The sequence below is a fragment of the Trachemys scripta genome, chromosome 3 (assembly GCF_013100865.1).
Source record: "Trachemys scripta elegans isolate TJP31775 chromosome 3, CAS_Tse_1.0, whole genome shotgun sequence".
In the NCBI taxonomy this organism is placed as follows: Eukaryota; Metazoa; Chordata; order Testudines; family Emydidae; genus Trachemys; species Trachemys scripta.
In genome coordinates this window covers 143,288,201-143,302,582 of record NC_048300.1, presented here as the reverse complement: position 1 = coordinate 143,302,582, position 14,382 = coordinate 143,288,201, and positions in this window count along the sequence as shown.

Below are 14,382 nucleotides of genomic sequence, written 5' to 3'. Positions count from 1 at the left end.
CATTTGGGGGGTTGGGCCATTTATGATCTTTATACAATATAACTTGTTGCATTGACAATTTATGCTAATCCAGAATTCCAGATACACACCAGAAAATGTAGGTTCTGCCTGTGCACGTATGCATTTGTTTTGAAGTGTCTTTAGCTTCTACAATGGAAAAAGTTGTATTAAACTCTTGAAGAGTTTCTAAGGATGCCAACAATGCTTTCCCCCTTTCTTTGACACCTTTCCATTGCTCAGATGACTACAGACCAGCAAGTAATAGCAGCATTATGATACTTTGTTTTATTTTCTGTCCCTTTCCTAATATACTGTTAGCCTTTTAGACCACTGCTGTGTATTAAGCTGAAGTTTTCAGAGAACTATCCCCGGTGACTCCAAAATCTCTTTTGAGTGGTAACAGCTAATTTGGAACCCATCATTATATATGTATAGTTGGGATTATTTTTTCCCAGTGTGCATTATTTTTGTACTTATCAATGTTGAGTTTCAGCTGCCATTTCCACCCCTCCCCCATCACCCAATTTTGTGAGATTCCTTTGTAACACTTGTTAGTCAGCTTTGGACTTAACTATTTTGAATAACTAACTGCATCATCTGTAAACTGTTTATTCCCTTTTCCAGATAATTCATAAATATGATGAAGAGCACAGGTCTCCATACAGATCCTTGGGGGATCCCCCACTGTTTTCCTTTCTCCATTTGTGAAAACTGACCATTTGTTCTTACCCTGTATTTCCTTGTAGTACCCTTCTACATACAGAAATGACACGGCTCCAGCAACTCTGCAGACATTATAGTGGCACTCTTTCTGGATCAGATTGTCTGTTGCTGTAAGTCTGCATAGCTTTTCTGATGTGAATTTACATCAGTTTACACCAACCCAGAATCTAGCAGTCTGTCTTTCACAGCTAGATTTTGCAAACTAATTTCTATACTATAAAATGTCAGTGTTGTGGATTACTAGGGCAGCCAATTCCAGTCATGTGTACAACTGCACAACAAACAGCAATGAGCACTTCATGATCACTGCCTAACAAGGACAATGAGCTGCTTCCAACTGGATCCATGGGCAAGTGAGTCATTTTCCCGGCAAGCAATCGTTGAAGGATTAAGAAACATAATAAGCAATATTAGAAATATAAAGAACTGTTATGTTGTCTGCATCCATCTGATCACAATGTCACACTGATAAGTGAAACTGCAATAAATGACAGTTGCTGAAGATAAGTTTGCTCTAGTGCCAGATAGAGATTTCTTTTTAGTTTGTTAATGCATTGACTGTTAGCCACTTTCTTAGTTAGTGGAATATTGATATCTCACACCTGTCTTGTAGGAAGTGAGTAGTTAGCAGGTTTGATGACCAATGTGAACACTCCCCAGAAAATGGCAAGGGCAGCCAATTCCTTTTCTAGTGACAGTGCCAGCTGTCCTCAAAAGGTGAAGTTGCAAGAATCCCAGAAATGTAATCCTTTCCAGTAACTCTGTTTGTGGTAGGTGCAAGCACAGTCCCACCAGGTTGGACCCAAGTCTTACAGCACATACAACGCACCCCCTCTCATTCAGTGTTTTTAAAATCTGTTCTGTGAAGTAAACAACCCTGTGTGAATGGTGACATTTACAGCTCTTCCCACTGATAGTGCAGTGCTATCATAACACCACCCATGGCTCTGAAAGTCCATTAGTTTACTCACTGTGCTAGGAATGGAGAAGTCCTTTTCATTTTGGCTAGTGTTAACTTTACATGTTTTTTTTTTTTTTTTTTTAATAGCCTGTATTCCTTCTGTATAAAGGGATTGTGTACCATAACTTTCTGTACATAGTACTCTCATCTGAAACACTGATATATATATGCGCAACTGATAATTACACTTAAATGTGATACCAACAGTGTACTGATGTGTTCAAATATAAGTTTTATAATTTAAATTGTCTAATTAAAGCTATGTCTGCAGTTCTCTTATTTGTGTCAAATTTCTTTGCCAACTTACGCTTACTGTTCTCTTATTGCTATTGACACATGACAAGCTCTGCTAAATGCAAAGAATTCTAGTGGAGTAAGTCTCCCTATTTATTGTGCTGGCACTAACTCCCATCTGTCATTTCAGGTCATCTTGAAAATGGCTTGTGAATTTGTTTGTTTTTCAGGTCTGCTGCTGATATTAATTATGTAATCTTCTGCAAGGTAGATGCTTTTGAACTGACAAGTTTTTTCTTAAAAAAAAAAAAAAAACACACCCCTCTCAACATTAAAAATAAATTGGCAGAAACTGACTTGGTGAACAGCTTTCACAAAGCAATTTAAAATGAGTTGTTAAGATGAAGTGATCTTCAGAAGTATTTTGACTATCCAGCTTGTATGTCAAAGCTGCTCTGCAAAGTAAATATAGCCATGTGTGAGGAGTGTTTACTTAGTAGCTGTTCTGATGACAGGCCTTTCATTGTCTAACATTATATAACCCATCATGCACATCCCTTTGCTTCAAAGGCTTTTGAGCTTGCAGTGGTTTGCTGCCATGAGGTCCTCTCCTCTGATTCTCATTTAAACCCGAATTCTGCCATGAGCTCCATGCATGCAGGCCCCTGTGCCCATTCAGAGTCTCCCTATCTTCAGTAAGGCTTCCACATCGATGCAGAAATCTGCCTGTGAAGAACTTGTGGAGGCAGAGCCTTAGAGGTCCTGGAATCTGGTCTCCACCCTATCCCAGAACTCAAACTGCTCTTTGCAAGGACACGGTCAGTCTCCCGGTGGAAATTTTTAAAAGCAGTGGCATATCAGCAAACCAAACTTCACAAAGCACTTCCATCAGCAGGGAGTTAGGAGAGTAATACTGCTTTTAGAACAGGAGGAGTATTTCAAATGTAGTTAAAGGAGGATGTAGATGACTTCATCATAGATTAACAACATGGATAGCTTTTTCCTTTCAACCAATTTTTTCATTATACATTTTAAAATGTTGCAGATTTATTTCTAGTTCGACCTCTGATTTCTTATTCTTTGGATCCAATTCTGCCCTCATGCTTGGTTCAACAAGCTGCTGAGCACTCTGGCCCCAATCTAGTAAATCTCCTAAGCATGTGCTTAATTTAAAGCATGATGTTAGTCCCTTAGAAGTTAAGCATGTGATCAGTCCTATTAAACTTAAACTTGAGTTTCAGTGCCTTGAGAGATTGGGCTAAAGTGCTCAGCAACATGCAGAATCCAGCCCTGTGGGTGAATTCCTGGCCCCTCTGTCGGCAATGGCAAGACTCCCATTGACTTCAATGGGATCAAGATTTCATACCAGTATATCTGAGATCAAGATCAGCTCCTCTGGCTGACAAAATTACTGCTTAATAGTTTAGAGCTACAGTAACTCCTCACTTAATGTTGTAGTTATATTCCTGAAAAATGCAACTTTACACGAAACTGTTAAGCAAATCCAATTTCCCCATAAGAATTAATGTAAATGAGGGGGTTAAGTTCCAGGGAAATTTTTCCACTCCACAAAAGACTATATCACACACACAAATTTAAACAACCAATTTAATACTGGTACACAGTGATGATGATTGTGAAGCTTGGTTGAGGTGGATGAGTCAGAGGGTGGGATATTTCCCTTACTCCTAAATGATGAGCCAGCAATTAGCTGAGCCCTCAAGGGTTAACTCTCTCACTCTACCAGGCAGCAGGAATGGAGGGAGATATGCGCATTTCCCCTTTAAGTACACGGCCTTGTTAATTAGATCAGCTTGCTGAGACCACTACAAGCTCCCTCCATCCTAAGCCCTCGTGTGTCCCTCCCACTCTATGGAAGATGCAGTAAGCAGGGTGCAGGAGCATGGGGAGGGAGACACCCTGACATTAGCCCCCCTCTTCTTTCCCTCCCCCCGCACAGCAAGCAGGAGTCTCGGGGACCAGCTCCAAGGCAGAGGGCAGGAGCAGCACATGGCAGTGGGGGGGGAGGGACAGCTGCAACTGATAGCCTGCTGGGCAGCTACTGCACAGGGAACTTAGGGGAGCAGGGAGCTGCCAGTCCATGCTGGTTCCATGCCCCCACCAGCTAGCTCCAATGGGCTGCTCTTCCTGCAAGCAGTAGACAAAGCAGGTGGCTGCCAAATGACGTTAGAAGGAGCATTGCACAACTTTAAATGAGCATGTTCCCTAACTGATCGTCAACGTAACAATGAAATAACATTAACCATGATGACTTTAAGTGAGGAGTTACTGTATAATGAAGGGATGGCAAAAAGTCTTGCTATTTACCAGTTTCTAGTTTTAGCCCTTTGTGAACTAATGCTACAGTTCAACATAGTTCCTGGGTATGTTAAAGGGGTGGAGGAAATGCATGAATTAAACATTTTCTTGACTCTTTTTAACTTTGGCTTAATTCCAAAGTGTCAAATGGGCCAGGGTGTGCTCTTTGAAATCCTACAGGCCTTGAGTATAAAAAACAAAAACAAACAAATTAAGTGTGTGGTTTTATTTTTTGTTTAAATAGCTAGAACTAAGTTTAAAAAATTTTATATATATATGCGCATGAGTCGACGTAGGGGTCTCATTCTCCTCTCACTTCTGTAAGTGTAAATCCAGAGTAAATCCACTGAAGCCAATAATTACCCCAGCATAAAACAGTATAACTGTAACCCTTGTTCCAGGTGATGTTGGCAGCAACAAGGATTGGGTTCAATATGTAAGGGGGTCCTCTTAAAATTAATAAAAATTTAGCTTAAGCCCTCACCCAGAAATCTGAGAAAACTAAACAAAGCTGAAAACAGGTATGAGTCCAATCAGCTGGGAGGAAGAATTTTTAATCAGAAAAATGTGAATGATCATTGGGAATTTTACTAGATGCCCCAAAAGCCATAATCCCACAACTGAGGAAGAAAGTTACAGTCACCCTCAAAATCAGGTAAGATTTTTAGTAAGTGAAGGAAGCTATAAAATATGTCTATCTACAGATAGAGTAGAAAATGGAAGATGCTAGTAGTGAATATATATCAGAAATTATCAATTTTCTACAATTCTTAAGAGAAACAAAGGGATACAAGGAGAAATCTATGGCCAGCAGAGTTAATGACAATAAGGAGTTTTTAAGTATATTAAGAATAAAAAGAATCCTGACAATGGTATTGGTTTATTACTAGATGGAAATGGTAGAATTATCAATAATGCAGAAAAGGCAGAAGTGTTCAATAAATATTTGTTCTATATTTGGGAGAAACAGTTGTAGTTATACAACACTCTTTCCATTCCATTATTATGTCAGGAGGATGTTAAAGAGCAGTTCCTAAAGTCAGACATTTTAAAACCAGCAGATCCAGATAACTTGCATTCATGAGTTTGAAAAGAACTGGCTGAGGAGCTTGCTACACCTGTTGATTTTCAATAATTCTTGGAACACTGGGGAAGTTCCAGAAGACTGGAAGAAAGTCAATGTGCCAATATTTTAAAAGGATAAATGGGATGACCCAGGTACTTGTAAGCCTGTCAGTCAGATATCAATCCCATACATGATAATGGAGTGGCTGATACAAGAATCCATTCATTAAGAATTAAAGGATGGTAATATAATTAGTGTCAATCAACATGGGTATATGGAAAATAGGTATATATAAACTATCTTTTGATGAGATTACACATTTGGTCGATAAAGGCAATATTGTATGTAATATACTTTGCATTGGTACTGAATGACATTCTGACTGAAAAACTGGTATGATACAAAATTAACATGACCCACATCAAGTAGATGGAAAGCTGGCTAACTGAAAGGTCTCAAACTAACTGTAAACAGGGAATCTTCATTGGTGGTTGTTTCCAGTGGGGTCCCTCAGACATCAGTTCTTGGTCCTACACTAATTAACATTTTTATCAGTGTGCTGGGAGAAGACAAATCGCCCACCGACAAAGTTTGCAGATGCCACACAAATTGGGGATGTGGTAAATAACAAAGAGGGCGGTCACTGATACAGTGCAAGCAAAAAATATGTTTAAATATCAATGTATATATTTATGAATAAAGTTCTATATGGGGGGAGGGATAGCTCAGTGGTTTGAGGATTGGCCCTCTAAACCCAGGGTTGTGAGCTCAATCCTTGAGGGGGCCATTTAGGGATCTGGGGCAAAAAAATTGGTCCTGCTAGTGAAGGCAGGGAACTGGACTTGATGACCTTTCAAGGTCCCTTCCAGTTCTATGAGATAGGTATATCTCCATATTTTATTAATTATTAGTATTATAAGAATATAGGCTATACTTACAGAATGGGGGACTAGCTTGGGAAACGGTAATTCTGCCAAAGATTTGTGAGTGGTGATCAGTAATAAGCGGAACATGAGCTCCCAGTGTGATGCTGTGGCCAAAAGGGCTAATGTGACCCTTGGGTGCATAAACAGGGAAATCTCAAGTAGGAGCAGAGAGGTTCTTTTACCTCTGTATTTGGCACTGGTGCAACAACTGCTGGAAAATGTATCCAGTTCTGGTGCCTATAGTTCAAAAAGGATGTTGCTAAATCGAAGAGGGTTCAGAGAAGAGCCACAACAACGATTAAAGGATTAGAAAAATATGCCTTACAGTGATAGATTGTTAAAATAAATAGACTTCAGGAGCTCAAAGAAGATTAAGAGGATTAGTATGTAAGTACATGTATGGGGAACAAATACTTAATAATAGGCTCTTCAATCCAGCAGAGGAAGATGATGCAATTGCTGGAAATTGAAGCTAGACAAATTCAGACTGGAAATAAAGTGTCAATTTTTAATCCTGAGATTAATTAACCAATGGAACAACATACTAAGAGTTCTGGTGGATTCTCCATCACTGAAAATTTTAAATCAAGAGTGAATGTTTTTCTAAAAGCTATGCGCCAGGAATTATTTTGCAGAAGTTCTGTGTTATTGGGGGGGGCAGACTAAATGACGACAATGGTCCCTCTGGTCTCAGAATCTATTACCCCCCACCCCCAGGCACATTAGCAGGCAATACTCCCCCACTCATAAGCATGGAATCCATGTGTAACAAGAAGAAAACGTTTATTAAGAGGAGAGGGAACATCACACCAATGACTCAAAAGAATGCAAATTATAAGTAAAGCAACTTCCTCACTGTTTCCCACCTTGCAGGATGAAAGTCCAGTGGATGAATGTCCCTTTAACACACCATTCTCCGTTTCCCTCCTCTGCACCCCACTTACAGTTTGTTGTCCAAGGTCAGCAAAGGCTCAGAGTCCAAGGGTAGATTCAGGTGGGTCCACCTCCAGCCTCTACAGGTGTGAGGGGTGGGCAAGTGATGCCTCTGCTGCTGCGGCTATGTTGCTGCCACCTCTGTCACTGTTCATCACTCTCTGCTGCTCTGGGATGTCCTTGGTCTGATCCTATAGTGCCCAACCACCTCACCCAGTTATTAGTAATCACGGTGGCAGGATTTACTGGATTGGGGCACCTTTGGGGCTGCCATTAGCTGCAAGGCCATGTTCTGAGGTTCTACCTGCTAGCCCAGTTCTTAGTGATTTCACTGGATAGTGGGGAAATCTCCTTGCCTCTGTTTTCTCCACACCACCTTTGAGCACAACACTGTCTCTATACCACGTCTAAGGCTTAGCCCCTAGATCAGCATATAAGTGATTTCAGTTCTTGGGAAGAGATAAGGCCCATCATTTAAGTCTATTTAGGTTGGTCTTTCAACACTGGAGAAGAAGGCCCAAATAGCATCTCAGACTTTTAAACAGAATCTGCACCACCAGATAGGAACATCTATCATCCTCCCCGTTAGAGCATCACTTGAAGTTCCTTTACTACCCCACACTTAGCAAGTGAGGTTAGCATTATAGTGACCCCCTCAATTAGGACATATTAAAATATTTTCAGAATGCTGATCAAGGGCCCCAAATAACACCCATAGTGCTTATTCAGTCCTAAAACTACTAGCTACGTAATGTACAGCCATGATTCATCCAATGCATTGAATTTGGGACCCTACCTCTGGCATTGCTTCATTGAGCTCCTGTTCATTTTTGTTAGATGGGTTGTAAATATTATGGTGTTTTCCACAAAGCCTTTGAAATGGTTCACAGTTGTGACCTATTTCCACATCGCTGTTGCAAAGTGATTCATAATACCTGTTGCACTATATTGTTAATGCAAAATTTCCCCCATGTTTCCTTCATTGAATTACTGTAACTCAATCAGATGTTCATGGTCTGACTGAGCGATTGTTCTTGGCCAGGTAATAAGCAGTTCAAAATACAGCCTCGTCTATGACTCCTGAAATTGCTTCCATGGGTCTTTTTAGCACATTTGCTTTCCTCTGCTCTTGGATTATATGCACTATCCCATGAGCTTTGGAATCCACCTGGCATCCCTCAGAATTGAAGTTAACTTAATATTTCTACTTTTATTGCAAGACTCTTCAACATAGTAGTTGCACCATGCATTATCAAGAGAAACCCCTTCTTTAAAAACTCCAGTTGGCCCAGGCAGCATGCAAGACAGATGTGGTCACTTTAGAAAAGCTTTAAATAAAATATCCCAGTGCAGCACTAATACCACAGCCATGTCGCTTATTACTAACATTACAACAGTCAAAGAAAAAAGCCAGGCACACTGCAGGTCAACAGATGCACCAGTTAGCCATCATTCTTACAATATACCCCACACAGAGAGAGTCAAAACATTTTGCATTAGGAGACAGAAAATATGAAAACATTCTTTGGATTTATAACAATAATACCAACACCATCTGAAGGCAAGCTACAAGGTGTATGGAACACTCATTTAGAAGTATACATATAATTTAGTATAAGAACTATTTGAAGAATGTGTTAGGTTTAATTCATATACGCAGTGCTACCTTGTGAATTCACAGCATTAATGCGTACTCACCGAGTTCTCGCCTTGCAGTCCAGTCAAGAGTACTTCTCCTTAAATTCCTTCCACTGGTTTTGTTTCCAACTATCAGGCCAAAAGTTGAGAGCGTAAGTCGATGACCTAGGTAGCTGAAGATTCTGGTCATTTCCAACAGCCTCAGTTGAGTCACAACTGCTTTCAGAATTTTCTACAGCTAGGAACTGTTGGGCTTCAGAAACCAAACTCAAATTTGTCGAGGAAACATTTGGTTTCTTTCCAAAAAATGAAAAACAAAAACAAAACAAAAAAAACCCTTTGCTTGCTGATGTTTCATTTTGTACAAAATAAAAATTCAGTTTAATGTTTACAGTTAATAGAACCTTGTCTGGGTGGCTATTTTTTCTCCAAAGTAGAAGGATATGTAATAAAATAGTTAAGTTTGTTTTTAAATAAAAGATTGTTTGACTTTTATATAGATATTGTATCCGTTTTATAAGCAGGATAGTACACTCCTGGGTTGCGTGTTATGTTTCAACAACCTATGGTTTTGTTGGTCTGAGTCACCCCCTGCTGCCCTGTCACACCTCCAGTGACCCTCAGGAATACTACTGCCATATCCCTAGCAGAGCATTGAGCTGGGCCTGGCCCCCAGGGAGAGCTGGATATAAGGGGACACTGGGTTGGGATCAGCTCTGGGAATGCATACACTCACCCTTAAGTCTCTGGCCTTTGCATTCCTTGCCACTGGATCAAGTCAGCTCTCAGGCAGAGGGGGAGGGGAGTCCAGCCCACATCTGTAACTGTGAACTGAGGTGGGAGGGGCACAGCCCAGGATTGGAGGGGAAGGCAAGGGGACGGAGACTCATGCTGCCTCGGAGCCCAGACATGAGGGTGGAAGGAGAGTAAGAGCTCACCCATCCCTCTTAGCCAGTGCCCCCCACAGCCAAGGAGGAAGGGAGTAGTGCCGCTGACTGCCCCACTAGGGCCAAACCTGAGCAGTGCTTCAACCCCCTGCACCAGATCACAAGGGCCCAGCAGTTAAACTCTATTCCCCAAGCAGGAAAGTGTGACTACATCACTGTTCTGGAGAATCCTCTTCCACCTCACCCAGATGCTCAGTCTCAATGATGATCCAAAGAAATAAATGGACGTCTGCTCCAGAGACTGCACCAGGTGTACCCTGCATCGCCCCAGCAGGACAGGGATGCAGTGAGCAAGTAAAGAAAAAAAATAATCCATTCATCAGTCACCGAACTTCCAGAATTGTCAACAATATGAAGCAAAATCATAACTTCCTGTGACAGAGTACAGGAAGCTAACAGGTGAGCCAGCACCCAGATAACATAGGCACCAAATCAGTTCCTGGAGAGCAGGCGGATAGGGGATAGGCAGCTCATTAGCTGATCAGGCTGCGAGGGCTGATGAACCAATTAGCCATTGGCTGAGGGGTATAAGATGACACAGGAAGGAAATGTGGGGGGGAGAGGAGTAAGATCTGGGTTAGATGAGCCCAATGTGGGCTGAAATCTCAATGAAAGGGAAACCTGTTCCTCGCTGGCCCTGTGGGAAAAGGCTAAAGAAACTGTAAATACATTGCTGTGTGAGACTGAAGGGGATTTAAATAAATTCACATGAAGTTGCCACCTACTAGATAGAGTCTGAGAGGTTTCTGGGGCATCAGAGGCTAGGGACAGAGCATGTCCCATTATGCTCCCCAATAATATAGTTGATCTCTATTTGATATGAAAGAGCCCCAGGAAACCATATGAGCAGAGAAGCCCACACACAAACACTTGTGCTGCCCCCTTACAGCTCTAACATTCCAGGCTACGCTCATGTAAATAGATCTTAGAATACGCCCTGTAACGGTGCGGGACTCACCCCTGCAGCACCGCCTGCTGGTTATCGCTGGGAATTAGCTCATCCAGCCTCCGGAGCACACTCTGCAGGACGGTGTCCCGCTGCTGCTTGGCCCCCCATGTCCCTCTCAGACCCAGTGCCCCATTATCTGGAGTGCTACTCCCACACTCTGCCTCTGGGTCTCCCCTCAGTTGTAGGCTACTGCCAGTCACCAACTAGCCCCCACTCCCTGGGGCAGACTGCAGTATAAGCCACTCATCATAGGCAAAGTTGGGTCTGGACCTGCTGCCTCTGCCTAGCCTTGGGCTGTCCCCAGCAACCCCAGTAACTGTTTGGCCTTCTACTAGGCCACAGCCTGGGGGGTTTCCAGGCTAGAGCTCCCCAGTTCCCTTGGCCTTCCCCAAGCCCTGCTCCACTCCAGGTACCTTCTCTAGCTCCCTGCAGCCAGGCCTGTCTCCCTCTACAGCTAGAGGAGACTGTGTCAGTTCCTGGCTTCACTGGCCTTTATAGGGCCAGCTGGACCCTGATTGGGGCGTGGCCCCCAGCTGAGGCTGCTTCCCCCAATCAGCCCAGCTTTCCCCCTGCCACAGCCCTCTCCCAGGGCTGTTGTTAGCCATTTCAGGCCAGGAGCGGGTGACCACCCCGCTACACTCCCACTCCCCAAATGTGACTCCTGATCCTGGGTGGTGTCCTCTCAAACAAATCGCCACTGCCTCTGGCAGTATAAAGGGACCTGGGCGTAGGGTAACTCATAGTTACACCTATTTTAAGGCCCCTTTGCAATGCCATGGTGGTATAAAGGGGACTTAGTGAAAATGAAACTAAGTCTTTAAGTTACTATGGCCTTAAAGTTTTGCTAATAAGAACTATAATAATTCGAGATGGTAAAATATATTTCCCACCCCTCCCCCCATGTGGAGGAAAAGAATGAAAAGGGGGCAAAAAATCATTTTTGTGGAAAAACTGAGCATTTTTCAATTTTTGAGGAAAAACAGAATTTCAGCAAAAACTTTCCTTTAGTCAAAAATGAGTTTTCCATTGAAAAAAGTTTTGATGGAAATGTTTTTGACCAACTCTAGTATTAACAAGATGCTGAGCAGCCCCAACACAGGGAGAGGCAAGGAACCCAGCACCCCACCACCACCACCACACCCCTCTCCCCACTTCCAATTTTAGAACTTCATCTTACATAATGAGAGTGGGTGTTTGATCTCGTAACTTTGATGGTCCCCATCACTAGAATTAGTATACATGCGCTTCACTCTCTTCCGCATAAAAACATAGAATGGTGTAAAATGGGTAGGAGAACCTGCAAACCATCCTGGATGTAGTAGGGGTTCCCCCTCCATCAATACAGTTCCTCCAGTTTAGGGGGATGGCCTCCTCCTAATTCCCCTCGCCACAATTTTGATCAGGCAGGAGGAAGGCCCAATGAGTTACTCTTTTTTAACACCCTGTAGCAGTCCATTTTGGAGCTGTCAGTCAGGACACCATCAGGCTGCACAGCTCCTTGAAACATTGTCTTGCCTGACAGACAGTAAACTATAGAAGAACCTGCCCCTGTTGCCATAGATAGCAATCTGGTGGGGATGAAGCCATAGCTGTGGGGCAGGAGGGGTTTGCAGGTGTAGGACTAGGCGTCACACAATGCTTTGGCAAGATTACCTCTGAGGTAGACGCAACTCAGAAAAAAGGACCCATCTTTGAATGTTCATGGATCAGAGCCTATCAGCTATATATAAACATGCATGCAGAAAAATGTACTTAAAAATAAATAACCTTAACTGATTTTTGTTTAAGACTCCGCTCCTTTACATATTGTTAGAGGACCAATTTTATCCCTGATGGAATGGAGTCTAATGGAGTTACACCAGCGATGACATTGACCCATTAGGTTTCACAGGTATGTATTAAAAGCACTGACTAGATGACCTGTGTGATGCTGACATCTAGAGGGCTGAACAGAAGATATGTTATAGCATGATCAAATCTTGGCCACTATAATCTTTGTAATAAATGATGTGACAAGTAGAAAGGTGTAGAGGGACCCTATCAATTTAAATGGCATATGTTCCAAGGTATAGTCAGTTACCTGCTGTTAAACAGTTACAGTTAGTTTTCAAGCACCCCGGTGCCGGGCAGACCAAGTAAATCCCTGGTCCCCAAAGAACAGATATGGACAGTGTAAGAATGTGAGTCAGAGGTACCATGTGTAATCCTTGCTATACCTTTGAAAAGCTGTGGACAGAGATGTTCCTAGAGCTGCCAGCTGGTGTGGAGCCCAGAGATGCCTCCCCATGGTCACCACCACTGCAGGCAGCTTTAGGCAGTACTCTCCTCCTTGCATTCTTCAGCATACATAGCCAGAGTACAGCGCTTCCAGATGAGATAGGTGCCCAAAATGGAATGGGGAAGTGCCATGGTGGTGCCCAGTATGTTCATCTACATGTGTTTGTTCAGGGGCATGGTAACATTTGCAAATAAAATCCAATTGCTTTCCAAAATATGTGGGCTGTGGGTTTAAGGCACTTCATTAAGCTCAGGCACTTCCTGCTTTCCCTGAAGGTAGGGCAACAGAGCTGGGGACAGTTTAAAATTTAGAAAAACAAAACCCCCCTCTTTCTATTCACATTGTTTTGTAAAACTCTTTTTTAAAACAAATAAAACATGAGCCAAACACTGCAGATTTGCTCGCACCCTCTCAAAGAGGAGCTTCTGCTGCGTGCCAGTAATTGTGTGACATAGTGGCAAACACTGGAGCTTGTTGGATGAAATTCTTTGCAGTGCAGAGGGCCTTTACAAACCCCTGGGAACCACTTAAGCTACATAAGAACATAAGAAAGGCCGTACCGGGTCAGACCAAAGGTCCATCTAGCCCAGTATCCCGTCTACTGATAGAGGCCAATGCCAGGTGCACCAGAGGGAGTGGACCTATCAGGCAATGATCAAGTGATCTCTCTCCTGCCATCCATCTCCATCCTCTGACAGAGGCTAGGGGCACCATTCCTTACCCATCCTGGCTAATAGCCATTAATGGACTTAACCATCATGAATTTATCCAGTTCTCTTTTAAACTCTGTTATAATCCTAGCCTTCACAACCTCCTCAGGTAAGGAGTTCCACAAGTTGACTGTGTGCTGCGTGAAGAAGAATTTCCTTGTATTTGTTTTAAACCTGCTGCCTATTAATTTCATTTGGTGACCCCTAGTTCTTGTATTATGGGAATAAGTAAATAACTTTTCCTTATCCACTTTCTCCACATCACTCATGATTTTATATACCTCTATCATATCCCCCCTTAGTCTCCTCTTTTCCAAGCTGAAGCGTCCTAGCCTCTTTAATCTCTCCTTATATGGGACCCATTCCAAACCCCTAATCATTTTAGTTGCCCTTTTCTGAACCTTTTCTAGTGCCAGTATATCTTTTTTGAGATGAGGAGACCACATCTGTATGCAGTATTCGAGATGTGGACGTACCATTGATTTATATAAGGGCAATAATATATTCTCAGTCTTATTCTCTATCCCCTTTTTAATGATTCCTAACATCCTGTTTGCTTTTTTGACCGCCTCTGCACACTGTGTGGACATCTTCAGAGAACTATCCATGATGACTCCAAGATCTTTTTCCTGACTCATTGTAGCTAAATTAGCCCCCATCATATTGTATGTATAGTTGGGGTTATTTTTTCCAATGTG